Source organism: Panthera uncia, chromosome X (genome assembly GCF_023721935.1).
Source record: "Panthera uncia isolate 11264 chromosome X, Puncia_PCG_1.0, whole genome shotgun sequence".
NCBI lineage: Eukaryota > Metazoa > Chordata > Mammalia > Carnivora > Felidae > Panthera > Panthera uncia.
The window spans coordinates 112,173,500-112,180,278 of NC_064817.1; positions in this window are offsets into that span (position 1 = coordinate 112,173,500).

The following is a 6,779-nucleotide window of genomic DNA, read 5'->3' on the forward strand; positions in this document are numbered from 1 at the left end:
TTATATCTTCTTTAATTTCTTTAAGTAATGTTTGTAGTTTTTAGTGTACAAGTCTTTACCCCTCAGTAAATTTATTCCTAAATGTTTTATTCTTTTTGATGTTATTGTAAATAAAAAATTGTGTTTCAGATTTCCTTTTGAGATTGCTCCTTTTTAGTGTATACACAAGTTGACCTTGTATACTTCAAATTTGCTAGACTTGTTTATTAGCTGTATTTTGATGCATATATATACATAAATGTATACATACATATACATACCTACGTGTATATACTTATATTATAATGTACATAAGACATTGTCTTCTGTGAGTAGCCATACTTTTACTTCTTACTTTCTAGTTTGGATGCCTATTTATTTTTCTTTCCTGAATGCTCTGGCCAGAACTTCCAGTAAGGTATGGAATAGAAATGGCAACAGCAGGCATTCTTGTCTAGTTCCTGATTTTAGCAGGAAAATTTTTAGTCTTTCACAGTTGACTATGATATTACCTATGTATTTTTTCATAAATACCTTGTTAAGGACTAAATGTTTTCTGCCCTCCCAAATTCATATGTTGAAATCCTAACCTCCAGTGTTATAGTGTTAGGAAGTGAGGCCTTTGTGAGGTAATTAGGTCATGATGGTGAGCCCTCATGCATGGGATTAAGGGCCGTTATAAAAAAGCCCCTAGAGAGCCCGCTAGCCTTCTTTTCATTACACGAAGGCACAGTAAGAAGACTGTCTCTGGCTGTCTATGGACAAGGAAACTGACTCTCACAGACACTGTATCGCCAGCACCTTGATCTTGAACTTCTTAGCCTCCAGAACCGTGAGAAATAAATGTTTGTTGCTTAAGCCACCTAGTCTATGGTGCTTTTTGTTGTTACAGCAGTCAAAGTGACTAAGTCTACCTTTTATCATGTTTAAGAAGTCCTCTCTGGGGTGCCTGGGTGGCTCAGTGGGTTAACCATCTGACTCTTGATTTCAGCTCAGGTCATGATCTCACAGTTTGTGGGTTCGAGCCCCACATCAGGCTCTGTGCTGACAGCACTGAGCCTGTTTGGGATTCTCTCTCTGCCTCTCCCCCACTTGCACTTTTGTGCGTGCTCTCTCTCTCTCCAAATAAATAAATAAACTTAAAAAAAAGTCCTCATTTATTCTGAGAGTTTTGTTTTGTTAAGTATTTTTTCTTATTTAGTTTTAGCCAGGAATCAATCAAGATGGTTATGTGGATTGTTCCTTTTTATGAATGTTAGGTACTATATTCACTCATTATTTTATGTTGATCTACTTTCACATCTGGGATAAATCCCATTGGGCCACGGTGTATAATCCCTTTTAATATGCCTCCAGATATTGTCTTCTAGGATTTTGTTGAAGGTATTTTGCATTTATATTCATAAGAGATCATAGGTATGTAACTTTGTTTTATTGTGAAGTCTTCATCTGTCTTTGGTGTCAGGGCATGCTAGCATGACAGTTCAGTTTTCTTCTGTGTTTTGTAAGAGTTTGAGGATTTGTGTTAATTCTTTCTTACATATTTGATGGAAATCATCATTGAAACTGCCTGGTCTTGGGCTTATTTTTTCGAGAGACTTTAGATTCCTGATTTCAACTCTTTACACTGTTTTAAGGTTAGTCACATTTTCCTTTTTGTTCTTTAGAAAGTTTTAACAATCTGTGTGTTTCTAGGAATTTTTCCATCCCATCTAAATTATCTAATACGTTGATGTACAACTATGCATAGTATGCTCTTACAGTCCTTTTTAATTCTGTAAGATCCGTAGGGAGTTCTTTGTTTCTAACTTTGATTTTATTGAGTCTGCTATATTTATTTTTTCCTGGTCAGTCAAAAGGTTCATAGAGCTTGCTGTTCTTTTCAAATAACCAATTTTTGGTTTTGTTGATTCTCTCTTTTTCTATTCCCTATTTCACTTATCTCCAGTCTAATCTTTGTTATTTCCTTCCTTTTACTAGTTTTGCGATTAGCTCACTTTTCTTTTCTTATCCATAAAATGGTCAGGTTGGTTTCTTCTTAGATCTGTCTTCTTTCTTTTTTTAAAAAAAAATTTTTTTTTAACGTTTTTTTTTTTATTTTATTTTTGGGACAGAGAGAGACAGAGCATGAACGGGGGAGGGGCAGAGAGAGAGGGAGACACAGAATCGGAAACAGGCTCCAGGCTCCGAGCCATCAGCCCAGAGCCCGACGCGGGGCTCAAACTCAGGGACCGCGAGATCGTGACCTGGCTGAAGTCGGACGCTTAACCGACTGCGCCACCCAGGCGCCCCTATCTTCTTTCTTAATATAGGTATTTGTAGACATACATTTTTCTTTGATCATGGTTTTTGCTGTATCTGATAAGTTTTTTGTATGCTGCTTTATTTTCTTTCATCTCAAATTATTTTCTAGTTGTTCTTACGATTTCTTTTCTGATCCATTGGCTATTGAATAAAAGTGAGAGAAGGCATATTTCCTTGTTTCTGGACTTAGGGGCAAAGTTGACATAGTTGACTATGTTAGATGCAGGTTTTTAAATAGATGCCCATTTTGCAAACTGAGGAAATATCCCTTTGTTCCTATTTATCTGAGAGCATTTTTTAAGCAAATTCTAGTTAGTTAACATACAGTGTAATGTTAGTTTCAGGTGTACAACATAGTGATTCAACACTTCCATACAATACCCAATGCTTATCACGAGTGCACTCCTTAATCCCCATAACATATCTAACTCACACCCCCTCCCTTCTGGTAACTGTCAGTTTGTTCTGTATACTTCCAAGCCTGTTTCTTAGTTTTACTCTCTTTTTCCCCCTTATGTTCGTTTGTTTTGTTTCTTAAATTCCATATATGAGTGAAATCATATGGTATTTGTCTTTTTCTGACTGACTTATTTAACATAATACTTTCTAGCTCCAACCATGTTGTTGCCAGTGGCAAGATTTTGTTCTTTTATATGGCTGAGTAATATTCCATTGTATGTATATACCACCTCTTACTTATCCATTCAACTATCAATGGACACTTGGGCTGTTTCAATAATTTGGCTATTGTAGGAGCACCTGGGTGGCTCAGTCAGTTGAGCGGCTGACTCTTGATATCAGCTTAGGTCATGATCCCAGCATCCTGAGATCAAAGCCCATGTCAGCTTGGTACTGAGCATGCAGGCTGCTTACAATTCTCTATCTCTCTCTCCCTCTGCCCCTCTTCCCTGCTCACACTCTCTCTCTTAAATAAATAATAACAATAATAATTGGGCTATTGTAGATAATGCTGTTACAAACATCAGAGTGCATGAATCTTTTTGAACTAGTATTTTTGTATTCTTTGGGTAAATACCTGGTAATGTGAATGTTGGATCATAGAGTAGTTCCATTTTTAACTTTTTGAGGAATCTCCGTAGTGTTTTCCACAGTGGCTGCACCAGTTTGCATTCTTGCCAACAGTGCAGGAGGGTTCCTTCATCTCCACACCCTTGCCAACACCAGTTGTTTCTTGTGTTGTTGGTTTTAGCCTTCTGACAGGTGTGAGTTGATATCTCATTGCAGTTTTGATTTGCAATTCCTTGATAAATAGTGATGTTGAGCATCTTTTCATGCATCTGTTGGCCATCTGGGTGTCTTCTTTGGAAAAAGTCTACTCATGTCTCTGCCCATTTTTAAATTGGATTATTTGCTTTTGGGTGTTGAGTTTTATAAGTACTTTATAGATTTTGGATACTAACGCTTTATCAGATTTGCATTTGCAAATGTCTTCTCCCATTCCATAGGTTGCCTTTTCGTTTTGTTGATTGTTTCCTTCACTGTGCAGAAGCTTTTTATTCTGATGTAGTTCCAATAGTCTATTTTCGCTTTTGCTTTTGTTTCCCTTCCCTCATAAGACATATCTAGAAAGAAGTTGCTACAGCTGATATCAAAGAGGTTACTGCCTATGTTCTCCTGTATGATTTTTATGGTTTCTAGTCTCACATTTAGGTCTTTAATCCATTTTGAATTTATTTGTGTGTATGATGTAAGAAAGTGGTCCAGTTTCATTTTTTGCATGTTGCTGTCCAGTTTTCCCCACACCATTTGTTGAAAAAATTGCCTTTTTCCCATCGGATGGTCTTTTCTGCTTTGTTGAAGATTAATTGACCATATGCTATGATTCATTTCTGGGTTTTCTTTTCTGTTCTGTTGGTCTATGTGTCTATTTTTGTCACAGTACCATACTGTTTTGATTGCTACAACTTTGCAGTACAACTTGAAGTCCTGAATTTTGATGCCTTCAGTGTTGCTTTTCTTTTTCAACGTTGCTTTGGGTATTCAGGGTCTTTGTAGTTCCATACAAATTTTAGGATTGTTTGTTCTAGCTCTGTGAAAAATGCTGTTGGTATTCTGATAGGTATTACAATAAATGTATAGATCACCTTTGGTAATATAGACATTTTAAAAATAATTGTTCTTAAAACTAAAAGGCAACCGACTGAATGGAGAAAGATATTTGCAAATGACATATCGGACAAAGGGCTAGTATCCAAAATCTATAAAGAACTCACCAAACTCCACACCCAAAAAACAAATAATCCGGTGAAGAAATGGGCAGAAGACATAAATAGACACTTCTCTAAAGAAGACATCCAGATGGCCAACAGGCACATGAAAAGATGCTCAATATCACTCCTCACCAGGGAAATACAAATCAAAACCACACTGAGATACCACCTCACGCCAGTCAGAGTGGCTAAAATGAACACATCAGGAGACTCTAGATGCTGGAGAGGATGTGGAGAAACGGGAACCCTCTTGCACTGTTGGTGGGAATGCAGACTGGTGCAGCCGCTCTAGAAAACAGAGTGGAGGTTCCTCAAAAAAGTAAAAATAGATCCACCCTATGACCCAGCAATAGCACTGCTAGGAATGTACCCAAGGGATAGAGGAGTGCTGATGCACAGGGGCACTTGTACCCCAATGTGTATAGCAGCCCTTTCAACAATAGCCAAATTATGGAAAGAGCCTAAATGTCCATCAACTGATGAATGGATAAAGAAATTGTGGTTTATATACACAATGGAACACTACGTGGCAATGAGAAAGAATGAAATATGGCCTTTTGTAGCAGCGTGGATAGAACTGGAAGGTGTTATGCTAAGTGAAATAAGTCATAGAGAGAAAGACAGATACCCTATGTTTTCACTCTTAGGTGGATCCTGAGAAACTTAACAGAAGACCATGGGGGAGGGGAAGGGGGAAAAAAAGTTAGAGAGGGAGGGAGGCAAACCATAAGAGACTCTTAAAGACTGAGAATAAACTGAGGGTTGATGGGGGGGGTGGGAGGGAGGGAAAGTGGGTGATGGGCATTGAGGAGGGCACCTGTTGGGATGAGCACTGGGTGTTGTATGGAAACCAATTGGACAATAAATTTCATACTAAAAAAATAAAATAAAATAAAAGAACATCTGGTTCATTCTAAAAGAAAAAAAATAAAAAATAAAAAATAATAAAAAATAAAAATATTTGTTCTTTGGGGCACCTGGGTGGCTCAGTCGGTTAAGCATCCAGCTCCAGCTCAGGTCATGACCTCATGGTTTGTGGGTTTGGGCCCCGCATCGGGCTCTGTGCTGACAGCTCAGAGCCTGGAGCCTGCTTCAGATTCTGTCTCCCTCTCTCTCTGCCCCTCCCCCACCCTGTCTCTCTCTCTCTCTCTCTCTCTCTCTCTCTCTCTCAGAAATTAATAAAAATTACAAAATAAAAATATTTTTCTTCTAATCCATGAGCATGGAATGTCTTTCCATCTCTTTGTGTTAGCTTCAGTTTCTTTCATCAGTGTATCACAGTTTTCACCGTATCGTTCCGATTTTAGTATATGTGCTGCCGAAGCGAGCACAGTGTATCACAGTTTTCAGACTACAGATCTTTCACCTCTCTGGTTAGGTGTATTCCTAGGTATTTTTTTGTTTTTGGTGCAATTTTAAACAGGATTGATTCCTTAATTTTTCTTTGGTATATATTTTGGTATATATTTTTTATTGGTATATAGAGATGGAACCGATTTCTATACACTGATTTTGTATTCTGCAACTTCACTGGATTCATTTACTAGTTCTAACAGTTTTTTTGGTGGAGTCTTTTGGGTTTTCTATATACAGTATCATGTCATCTGCAAATAGGGAAAGTTTGACCTCTTCCTTGCCATCTTCGATACTTTTTATTGTTCCTGTTGTCTGATTTTTGTTGGCTCGGACTTCCGGTACTATGTTAAAAACAGCGGTGAGAGTGAACATCCTTGTCTTGTTCCTGACTGTAGAGAAAAAGCTCTCTGTCGTTCCTCATTTATGATGATATTAGCTGTGGGTTTTTCATAGATGGCCTTTATTATGTTCAGCTTTTTCCCTCTAAACGCACTTTGTTGAGGGTTTTTTATCATGAATGGATGTTATACTTTGTCAAGTGCTTTTGCTAGATCTATTGAGATGATCTTTTCTTTTATTAATGTGGTTGTGCCATGTTGACCAATTTACAAATACTGAACCACACTTGAAACCCAGGAATAAATCCCACTTGATCATAGTGAATGATTCTTTTAATGTATCGTTGGATCCAGTGTGCTAGTATTTTACTGAGAATTTCTATATGCATGTCCATCAGGGATATTGGCCTGTAGTTCTCTTTTTCACTTGAGTCTTTGTCTGGTTTTGGTATCAAGGTAATGTTGGCCTCATAGAACGTCTTTGGAAGTTCTCCTTCCTTTTCTATTTTTTTGGAATAGTTTGAGAAGAGGTATTAACTCTTCTTTATTTTTTAAAAAATTTTAATGTTTA